This window comes from Ambystoma mexicanum, chromosome 1p (assembly GCF_040938575.1).
Source record: "Ambystoma mexicanum isolate Mex_15411 chromosome 1p, UKY_AmexF1_1, whole genome shotgun sequence".
Lineage (NCBI taxonomy): Eukaryota > Metazoa > Chordata > Amphibia > Caudata > Ambystomatidae > Ambystoma > Ambystoma mexicanum.
This window is the reverse complement of record NC_090921.1, coordinates 1,063,567,485-1,063,579,969: the sequence shown is the minus strand read 5'-3', so window position 1 is coordinate 1,063,579,969 and position 12,485 is coordinate 1,063,567,485.

Genomic DNA, 12,485 nt, shown 5'->3' with positions numbered 1-12,485 from the left:
GAATGAGGCTGAGCCCGGAAATACGATGGGACACAGTGGAAGAGATTCTAACCATTAAGGAAGTAATATCAGCAGTATCTAGAGTAGCGCTAGATGAAGAAAGATTTAATGCTGAAAAGCATTGGCGAAAGGATCGATAAAGTTTATCAACAGTTAAGATGAGAGAGCGAGTATGGAGCTCAAGGGAATGATGATCAATCCCCAGTATCTCTATCATGAAGTGAGCAGGGAAACCTGTTTAGTGATGAACGTCGGGCATTGTCTTTGAGCAGACTGAACTTTGACAAGGGTGAGGGGGATAATAGTCACACTGGTTGGGGCATAGACATGTCAGACGAGGAAAACGAGTCCAGTTTTGGGGCAGAAGGAGGGAGCGCGTGTGCCCCTGAAGGAAGCCCACAAATGGATAAGGAAGTGAGATGGTCAGATATATAACAACCTAAAGATAGAACGTCAGATCCCATAGCATATTTTCCGAGCAACCCTGAGGATGATCACATAGTGAGAAGGGGGAGTCGCCACCATATGTAAGCAGGTGAAGGTCATTACCAACAAGGAGACAAACAGGGATGATTGTCCCTACAATGGCTAGATTAATAGTGGGATATGACTATGGGATGGGTTTCACATAGTTTCCCTTGTCAGAGAAGGGGTAAGCAAGACCGCAACACATTCCATGTCCACAGATGGACAAAGATAACTTAAACTGCAAGCTCCCTAGTTTGACTTCGGAGGCTGGGAAATGGATATACGAATTCGAGAAAATGGCAGGAGGAAATAGGCTGTCCATGGGGACATAAAAGGTCTCCTGGCAGCCATTCTTGGAGAGAGGGCTGATGACATATGGAGGAGAACAGAATAATCAAGTGTGACTGCACAAAACACAGCACATGATGGAGCAGAGTTTAATAGTTGTAGAGCAGATGTTTGCAGAGCTCTCAGGGTACAGTATCCTGACATATCAGATATAGGTGCAATTATAACATGCAAAATGAAAGAAGATGAAGACCCTATTGGTTATATTCAATATATTCAGGAGAAATGGCAGCTTGAAACTTGTGAACCGTGGGAAAAGACAGTGGCATTATTTTATCACATTTTATGTCAGTGGTTGCCTGAGCCAGTACACAGGCAGATTAAAAAACAAGTGGGGATGGAAGCAAAGCCATGGGCTGAGATACAATTGACAATAGTACACCATTACTGGTTATTACAAGAAAAGAACAAGAAGAAAGATGAGAATAGAAAGATTGAGGAAGTCAAGTTCGTTCAGAAAAAAGTTGTCAAAATGTTCCATAGAAGGGGTGGTATTGACAAGTGGAGAAGGAATGGTCATGCAGGAAATAATGGGTACATCATAGGTAAATAATCTGTGCCCGATGGACTAAGGTGGGTATGGATTTACGCCACGAGGCAGAGGTTTGAGTTATAGAGGAAGAGGAGTCGGATTTCAGAATATCCAAGGTGGGTTTCAAAATACACAGAACGAGAACCAGAGTGCTCAGGGAGAATATAAACAAGGAGGAATTAACAGAAGGGTTCCCTTAGTATGTTGGATAAGTGATATAAGGTTGACAAGGAGAAGTTACAGTTCTGTCAAGAAGAGGTGTTATACATAGGTCAGTTGATTTCACATGAAGGAAGGAAAGTGACACCTGAGAGGGCGGAGGCAATCATGAAAACATCCAAACCAAACACAGTGAGACGGAAGCAACAGTTTCTGGGTTTGTGCAATTACGTTACAGCCTGGTTGTTTGATTGTAGTTCATACACAGGGCCACTTCTGCATGCATTAAAGAAAGCAAAGGTTGATAAAACAAAACTAGAATGGACTGAAAAAATGGAGGAAGGATTTGAGGATTTGAAATAAGCAATCTGTAAAGCCCCAGCTTTAGAAATTCCCAATTATGGCGAGGAATTTTATTTCTTTTCCTATACAAATGGGTCAATAATGACAGCAGTGCTTAACCACAGAACCACATTAGGGTACACAACGTTGGCATATTACAGTGGGATTTTAGACCCAGTTATGAGAGGAGTGAACTGGATAGTCCAGCCCCTTTGATGAGTAGCAATTACCCTGGAGATGGATGGGATGCAGACATTACTCATACATTAATAATAGAGCCGACCCAGGAAGTTGACAAAAGGAAGACTGTTTTATCAATTTTCCAAAACAGGGAGCATGACAAACATCAACGCAATCGCTCAATCCTTTTACTCAATATTTGTCATCAATGACGTTAACCTGTGTGTGTACTATCGTCATCCAATCTATTCACTATAAGCTTAAAGCTAGCTTCATGATTACTTTACTGCTTGTGTTTCTTTTACATCTGTACATGTGTAAAATAACTTGATATCTTCATCTGTTTCTGTGGCATAGGCTTCTTCACATAGAGCCCAAGATGTCACTTATCCTTATTACTTTCTTGATGCGTTATAGAATATCTGCATTCTCTAGTCACTGCATCTCTTCTATGTACATCATCTTCAACTCCATGGGATGCTTAAAGTCGTGGGCCTAGCACTCTAAATTATTGACATGGGACAAATCCGGCCCAGTAGTTGTAGTACCAATGGTTAATGCAACACTATGTTTCTGAAATCATGGGAAGTACCATGTGGGATATAAAAAAGAATGCAAAGCCACAATTGACGTTCCGGGGATGCGAGAAGGGACAGCCATCCTTATGGATCGATATTGGGTTTGTGGTTCTAGAGCCTATATGAAGGTGCCCCAGGATTGGGGTGGAGTGTATTCCCTGGTGCTCATCCATGTTCCAGCATTAGTGATTCCTCAGAGCGGTCTAAACTTTCATGAATTTCCAAAAGTGGATGACCATTTGAGAAAAAGAAGATCGTTTGAACTTCTCTGATGGACAAAAAGTGAAAAAAGAATTCTTGGCCAAGTCGAGAACAGCGTATGAAACCATTCCTGATGAGCAAAAGTTGTTCAGCAAGACTGCTGTGATAATGACAGCTATATGGATGCCTGGGATCCAAACAGTGGCGAATGCCATATGGTTGCACATTACCATATGGGAGCTTTTGCAGACAATCAATGCTACCATAAAGGGATTCAACGCTATTAAAGAAGAGCTGAGGCCCATACGACTGATGACCCTCCAGAATAGATATGTCCTTGATATGATCACAGCGATGGAAGGAGCAGTTTGCGCCAACATCGGGCCATCATGTTGCACATTTATACCTTCTCATGATGGCCAGAATGGAACCTTGACAGAGGCCATAACGTTGTTGACAGACCTGCATGCCAAGATGGAAGACGAGACAGATGACATTGAAGATGACAGCTGGTTTGCCTCTTTATTTTCATGGATTCCACAGTGGTTGGCAAATATATTTAATGTTCTTGGAGTAATACTGGTGTTAGTAATGTATAGATTCTGTAAGATCAGGATGGTGATTGCCCATTGTAAGAATACAGCAAAGAAGGTGGTAGGGATGAAGATCATGATCAATGTCAAACCTGAACCAAATGACAGAGAGCTAACTGATGATGTCGTTAGAAAATACATAGAGGCTAGCATCGTAGCAACTGAAGGAACCAAGTTTTTCTATCCAAAGAATCATAAGAAGTATGTGGGACGATGGGTCTATTGTACCCTGAATGGACAATGCAACTACATGACCTGGAGTGCAGATGAACATGTCATATCGGCTCGCACCCTGAGGGGGATGATGAACATATGGACAACAAAGAAACATTTCTTCAAGAGAAAATACCAGGATGTGGAAATGATTGAGGAGGTAGTCACCGACTAGACTAGAGGGGGGAATGTATAGGAGCATATGCATGCCTCCTCAGAAAACCCTGCCCCCCTACCTCCTATAAGTTAGAGACCTGAGATCATGCCATCAGTTGTGCCAATACTGCAGCGTGTGTTCACGAAAAGATACCCATTAAGACAACCCAACCGAATGTATCCCCAAAGGGATGACAACTTAAGGGAGGAACCCCCTGAAGGAATATGAGAAGGAGAAGATGAAAGAAGCCAGTGACGTTTCAAAAGAGTGTGTACAAAGTTCTGAGATACTGGCTGAAGATGTATAGATCCTGAAGAGACTAATGATGAATTAAAGAATCAAGTGAAATTTCAAATATGAAAAAGGAGATCACATGTGCACAAAGTGCTGCAGAAAATCCACTGTTCAATAATTGTAAAGATGCTGAAACACAAGTAGACTAAGTCATCAAAGAAGCTGGCTATCCGAAGTGAATAGAGTGCAAGCGAAGCCATCATTATAAAGAAGCTAGACATCAGTATCATGAATTTAGTAAGCCAAGACCCAAGAAGAGGGAAGGGAAAATTGTGTTGCAGCAAGAATAAGCAGAATCGTGGAGCTGCAAGACGAAGCTGTATGGCCTGGAGTCAAGATTGAACCAGCCAAGGTCAGCTATCTATTCTGGAAAGGGGCAAACATGTGACGAATGAATTATCCCTTGTTAAGGTGCAAAGAAAGAATACCAAGAGCACCACATTTAGTTCATTTAAAGCATTTAAAACCTGCAAAAGGGACCAAATCGTGGTCTCCTGTCATGTGAGCCAAGAAGGAAACTAAAGTTCGGACTTGGAGTCCCAGAGCACGATAGTGAGGGCTCTCACTTGCATGTATTCTAAAGCCAAAGCTATTTTTTGCAAGACCAAGTTCAAAGACAATCTTCATGGAAGAAGGCATGGATGATGAAAGATACTGGGCTAATTAGGTGGGGGTGGTAGGGTCATGCCCCATCTCCTTGCACTTGGCTTTGGCTTACGTGATGCTAAGTGAACCGAATGTTCCAGATCTGGCACACATGTGCCAACCAATTGTAGTGTTCCATATAATGAAGGACCTTGTAGTTTGAAAACCAATGAGAAATGTGTATTTAATGTTCCTGAAGATGATATATTTTAGAGGTAGGCATATATTGTCCACCTGACAGTGGGCAGACAATCACAATTCTAGTTCCTATAGAAAATATACTTACATGTTTCCATTAAGCCAATCCCGACCCTTAATAGGTTTTTCATTATTGCCACATAGTATGACGTCACTTCTGATGTATTTTTGATATAAAAGCTATGATTTGTGTGAAGATCGTTGACAGAACCCGAACGTACCTCCATTGATGTTCGTTGTAAACTCCCTGTTTTAGATCATTGTTAATAAAATAGTACTTTGCCTCCTTCCTGAGTTGGTTCGGTTATTTGGATTTTGAGTTATTCCTTGTGATCCCATCCATTTCATATGCACGTTCCTAAAGGGCTGTTCAGGAGGAGAGGAATTCATCCTCAAGAACCTGTAAGACAGGATAGCTGCACCTTGTGAGGACACGGGGTGCGGGATTCACTTACTCCGACACAACTCAATAATGAGGACTCAGTAGTTTGGCAAAGGGAAGTGTGTTTAATGATACATACATCAAACAGGGAAACAAATGGGAATCAGCTGTAGTGCAATCACCGGTCTCGCTCCGACTTCAACAAACTTTGGTAGAACAGCAATTCTCATAGGCTAACATCATCATCTCTGATGTCTAATTTCTATAAAAAAAATCATCATGCAACATAATTGGTTAGGAAAGGTAACTTAAGTATAGGTGCCATATCTGTATAGAGAAATAAAGCATGTGGATTTGGATAACTCTTATCGGGTGGGCGTCTATGCCCATCCCTCTACAACACACGTGATTGACGTCACTATGAGTACGACGTCTCATTGGTTACAGTGTCTATAGGACCCTAGATTACATGGTCCATTGTGATTGGGCAAGTTACACCCCTAAACATAAATCTCCACTTTAATTAGCAGCATGCAGAATAGACACCCAGGTGCCTGGTGCCCCAAGATTCACCCTTCCTCCTTTCCATCAATCAGTGTTTTAGGGCTATGTGTCAATTAGTTGGCTGGGTAGGGCCTCGGAACTGTAGCCTCTTATCAGGAAAAGTTATGGCATCCTCGGGTTCCGGATGACATCAGGCGGCGGTACCTCTTCGCGCCTGGCTGGTCACGTGTTGGTTCACCATGAATCTGCTTCAGCTTCTAGCCTTTTGTGCATTTAATTCTGTGTCAGCCTAGCCACCTGCATGGGCCTCACTTATCTTGACCTTCACAGATGGCCTGGTATGCTCTGTGTAGTTGGAGTCGTGTGAGCTCATGCTCTCCTCCCCTTCTCTGGTCGACCTCGATTTCCTAAGCATGAGCCGTTCTTTGCTGAGTTTCGATTCCGTTCCGTCTCCTGCCTTTGGCTGGTTTCGAAACTTAGCTTGTCAGGCCTCTGGCTGCTTGGGTACCTTTCTGCTTTCACAAAATGGAGTCGCACTTGTATAATGTGCCTTATTGAGGTAGTTATATGGTTGGCGCTCGCCGCTCCATCTTCTACTAAGCATTGCAGGCAGTATCAATTTCTTAGCATCTTGCGTTTCAAGCCTATTTACACACGTTGAACAAGACGGTAGCTTCCATCTTGTCTCGTAGTACCTTTTCCTTATGTTTTAACATTGTCTCTTCTCTGCGTACATTCCATTCAATTTCGTAGTAACTCGCACTGCGTGTTATCTTCGATAGCTGCTCTCGTTCATTCTCGGATCTGTCCAGGCCCTTGTGTCATTTCCACTGGCTTTCCATTAAGGCCTTTGGGGTCTCTTCGTGGACCGTGTGTAGGTACTCCTCATTTCGTATCAGAGGCTGGTATGGCTGTCTAATAGGGTAGTGTGCTGCCCGGGGTTGTCTGATTATGGGTGTTTCAATCGGTATGGATCTTCTGATGTATACTGGGCAGAGTCCCAGTGCGGCTCTTTGTTGGTTCATTTGCTCCTCATACGTCACGTACCTAGGCAAATACCTTCTTGGTAGCTCGATCTGTGGGGCAGGGGTGCAGGTCATGTCTGGGACCTCCATTACAGGACCCTAAGCTCAACACCTGCCCCAGCGCTTCTTTGTGCTCAACTATGTTAATTCCACTGCAGTTAGCTTACATTCTCTAAAATTCCTAGACCTGCCACCATTAAAAATGTCCTTCCATGCTGAAAGCTGTCTAAGAATGAAAACAATCTCAAACCATTTATGGCCCTGTATTGGCTGTGCTGTAGTACTCAGTTTAGCTTAAAATGTTCAAACAATGTTCAAACTGAGCCAATCACCTGAAATATGGGTGATTCAAGGACCTAGCCATGAGGTTTGTCCATGAGTATCCCATATTTAATATCAAAATGATTATTAGCCTTCCTCTAATCTGACCGGAGAATCCCACCAATACATTACAAATTGCCTGCAACTCTGATCAGTTGGATGACTTTTGAAGTGGCATAGTAAAATACACACTTTGCAATGAAAGGTATTGTCAAGCAATGCCTCAATCAACTTGCTATGACTTGCCCGTACTTCTTGAACCAGATGATTCTGAGGAATTCCTAGCCCCAAATTCCATGGTTGAAACTACCATTGCTATTTCTTATTAATTTCCTCTTACACAGGGATCAACATTTCAACGATCTGCACGCAGGCTGAGAAATGGCATGTCACCAGGGGTTTCAGGTTAAACATTTGCCATCGTACCAAGAACCCTGATGATGTTTTATTTCCCTGGATTGTCAACCATTTCTTTAGGCTACAGAAGATCAGACCATCCTGAAGCTTGTGTCTCACCATATGAACTCTTGCCAGGGAAGGAAATCTACTTCAAGTATTGTGAAAAACAGGGCACCAGTCGACTGCAGCTACTCGGATGGCAGGAACTGGGACTGGAAGATGCATCAGCAATCTCCAAATGATAAATCACCTGTCCCCCTTGTCTGGTGTTCTCTACACACTGGGCTTTGAGGCTGCAAGAATTATCCAGGTGTCCAGATGAAGAAGCAGATTGCCAACTTTTGAACACATACATTTCACTACTGGACTCACCACTTTGGTGAAAATGCTAGATGCTAACTTGAGACCAAAGAACAGTACATTTTAGCAGTGTTTACATAAGGTGATGATCTGATGCTCTGGGGAAATCTTTTGTGAGCCTCACATGCTGGGATATTGTGATCAGAGTCCTGAACATCATTTGATTTCCTAAATTTCCCTAAACTCACTACAAAAATTTCCAGTACCAGAATCTCCTTCCTGAAAAGATCTATGTTGATACATTTCAGTCTCTTGAAGTCCAACACACATCCTACTACTCTTCTGTACTGTGCATGAGGCATTCTATTGTGTATAATTATAACCTTACATATAGTCTTCATTGACTGGAGCAATTGTCTCATTTCCCAACAGCAGTCCTATATTCTGGCTCAATGCTTTCCTGCAATGCATCTCCCTTCAAGTCTTAGTTATAACTATACCTGGATTGCGAGGAACAGAAGTGCATTTGATGAATTAAAGGGGACTCATTTTCTGGCAAACCCAACTGTCTGGTATTAACTCCTTTCATTGCTCTTTGAATATTCCTACCTGAACCTCCTACTCTTCAGGTTTTGTAAGTCAGCTCAGTCAGGCGGATTTAACTGCTGTTTAAAGCTTGTCGAAGTATGAAGAGCACACCTTCTGGATGAGATGATGAAGCCAAGGTGGTCTTTAGCCTCCATTTGGTTTCCTCACAGCCCTGTTGGTGAAAGGTTCCATTTGTATTGTTCTTGGGTTTTCTTGTAGCTTTTCCATGCTAATGATAGGGCATCTTCCTTTATGTGAAAGCCTCTTTCACCACATCATCCAATTTAGGATCAAGGAACTTTTCCCCAAAAAACAGTGTATGTTGGAGGATAAACTTCTGAGTGCCATTGCCTTTCTCTTTCCTGAAGTAGATATCATGGTGTGCTACCACATAATCTCCTTTTATTAATTGAGCAGTTGTTATAGAGTCCATAGATATATCAGACATCAACTGCAAATGCTGCTCCATATGAAGCAAGTAATGTGTGCAATAAGCCTCATCCACCTCCTTAGAACAATGAGATTACAAGCCCTCAAGTATTGATTGGGCTAAATATACTTTGTAAATCCCTATTCTCAGACATAGATTGGAGCCCCTGAACAGACCTTTCTGAGGACTGCATCTACCTTCCTATCCTCAACCCTTGCAGTCACATCCTCTGCAACCACTGAATCCTTAACTTTTAGATTTGGACCCATGGAATCCAATGGATAGTTTCCACTAGTTAAGCGTTGGAACCTTGCACTGGATACATCTTGGAAATAAGTGTTGCCAACATTACCTTCTGTGGGCCTTTCCATTGCTTGGAATGACCATCTGGTGGATTTCAGGAACAGAACTTTGGTGGCCAACAGGACATCATATCTACTCAGTCAATATTTTTTCTGTGATGTATATTCTGTTTGTCTGAGAAAATTCAAATTCTGCCAGGCACAACTAGATTATCAAGCAGCTGCTCTCTAGAAATAAAGTTTCCTTTTGCATCTGCATCCTTTTCTGTTCCCTCCTCTCCTTTGTCATCTGATAGTAGATACCCTTGTCTCAACCTTCTGCTTCTTTGCTCCTCTAAGATCCCTGAAGGGATTGCTAATTGGCTGAAGGTCCTATGTAGATTTCAGAAGCTATGATGATAAACCTTTTCCATGACCACAATAATCATTCTCCGTTGAGCATCTGAATTGTTAATATTGATTGATTTCATGTTATGGTTAGGTGCTGTATGACCATCTTGACTTAAGTGACATGAGTGCATGATATGAATGCGCGTGAAACCTTTTTAAGCATGCTTGTGTGCATCCTGTACGAAATATCTGTAATCAAAATGGCTAGAGAGAGAAGAGCTGAGATGAATGGCAAGGCCATTTTGATTATGTTGGCGTGTTACAGAGTAGGTGAAATGTTCAGGTACAGGACCAGTGTGAGGCGCAGGTACAGAATTAGGAATGTAACATAGAGACATGGAAGAAGAATGTATTGGCATAACATAATTGCAAAATTCCTTTTTTTGTGAAATAGTTTATTCAATAAACCTTTCATATATTTCATCACAAAAATTCATGACAGTATATACATTTCACAATTTAATCATAAAACTGAAACAATATAATAAAACAATTAGATGAGTCGAATGTTATGCAGTTTCTTCTTTAGATGACAAATGGCTTTAACTGGTGCCACTATTAATGATACTGTTTTCCAAGCATAAAACGATTCCATATAAGGTTCATAGACACTAAGGTTGCATTATGTACACATTTGATACAATAATTAGTTCTTTGTTCCTGAGTGCTGATAGAATTTTATGTATAATGTCTAACGTTGCCCCTTGACACAGCCACACCACTTGTTTATCTCTTCCTATTTTCTTTCTTGAACCAACCACCTCAAAGGTAAATATTACGTAAAAGTGAAAATCAAGATACATTGATCTAAAATAACTCTAAGGGTATTTTTCAACTTATGCTGGAAGTTGATAACAACTTTTATGCATTTCCACGTAATCTTTGTATAACTTATTAGATTCAATACAACATTTTCTGTTGATCCAATCAAGACCAACAGTTTCTTTTTCAACAAGTAAGGAAAGTGAATCACTTGATTTCACTGAATCAAGTACCACATATCTGGATTAGCGAACATTTGTTTTGTTTGAAAAACCTTATAAACCGTTTTGGAGAATCATATTTATTTACTTACACAGTAAGTTTGTTGGAGGTTTTGGAGTCTTTGCTAATATTTGCCTTTTCAGGTTATGCTTGTCAGCATATAGCTGAAATAGCAGTAGCTTGCACTTTAACCCTATGTAGGTAGCATAAAAAACAGATGATGTGATCAGCATAAGCCAGCCATTAATTAAAGTATTAAGTGTCACAATGTTATTCGGAATTTGTTTCTAGCATCAAGAAGTACATTTATATCAGATATATATAGAATAAATAAGTTAGTGCCAGCACACAAGCTCTATGTAAGCCCACCAAGGTGGACATTTCTCTTGATAGCCCACCATTCTTATTTAATCTGACTTTAATTGAAAAATGTTCATGAAGCATCATGAGAATTATTTTAATCCTGCTGAAATCTCCAATTTTCTCAATTTACTCCACAACTTTAAACTTATCACTGAATCAAATGCTGCACCTAAGACCAGACATACCATATATATATATACTGATTGATAGCTTTTTTGATAGCCCTTTAGCATAAGAAGGTCTGAACGAAACCATTTAAAATAGTGCCCAGCCCAAAGTCCTGTTAATCTCACAGATGACCAAGACAGTCTTCAATGTTTATCAGGATCAGGGCAGCAAATATCTTTCTCGAACCACCAGGGGGCGCAGAGATGCACTGACGCATCTCCTCTCGTCTCCTCCGAAGGGTGCCGTTTTTGGGACTTGAGCCCCCCCAGAATCACCTGGAGTGAAGTGTCGACCCCCACCGCAGCCTTCTAACACCGTGGGGCACCTGAATGCCCCAACTCCGGTCTCCCGACGTGGCGCCTTCGCTGCGCAGTGAGCCCGCGAAGATAGGAGGGAGGGAGTGCCCCACCTCCCCCGGCGCCACGGCTCCGCACGAAAACGGAGAGCCGCGGATAAGGTGAGGCCTGCAGCTTCATCGGACAGCGTGGGGTGCCCCACAGAGCCAAGGCAGGGCAGAGCGACACTTTGGGCTACTTCCCGCCATTGGGGCCGCACCCTGGAGCAGCGCACCGGGCGCGGAGGCCTGCGCTGCGTCCCCAGACTTCGGCGCTCAGTGGACTTGGCCCACGAGGGCCCATTGGAGAGCTGGTTTGCCCCCGCGACATCCCCGGCCCCCGCTCCTACCGGGGGGCCGGACCTCATCGGAGTCTGGCGAGAGCAGAAGCCCCCGCCGGCGACTTGGAAGAGCGGGCACCCTCCCCAAGGGGTACCCAGAGCAGCCCACCCATCCCCCCCGCTTTGGGCCCTCCCTGGAGCTGGCAGCGGATCGGGAGATGAGCCGAGGGGGCACCAGAGCCCCCGCGAGGTGAGATGCTGCCCTAAAGTGCTGCATTATATTGGGGGCAAAGAGAGCCGGCCATTGACCTAGAACCGGAGAATAGGCCTAAATAACCCCCTACCCCAACAGTGAGCACGGGGCCTGGATGGCAAGCAGGCAGGACCTCTTCAGAGGCGTATCGTGGCCCGGCTGCGGTGCCCATTGGACTTGGGGCTCCTAGGGGCGGACCTCGTGAAGTGGTGAGGAGCCGGGGGAGGCCTATGAACTGGAAAGAATCTCTGCAGAAACTCCGACTCGCCCTGAGATGGCGGCCTCGACGCATCAGGAACTAACAGATACTAGCACGGTCACCAAGGGTATAGCCGCCCTCCTCGAGGAGATCAGAGGCTTCAGGGTGGATATAACGCTACGTCTGGACACTGGACAAAAAAGTGGACAATATAGATGACAGGGTTCAAGCGCTAGAGAACAATACGGCCTCGAATGACATCTTTGAGACGCAATTTGACATGCGCCTGGCGGAGCTCGAGAGGAGGGAAGAGAAATGTTCCCTAAAGCTTGACGATCTGGAGAACAGGGAACG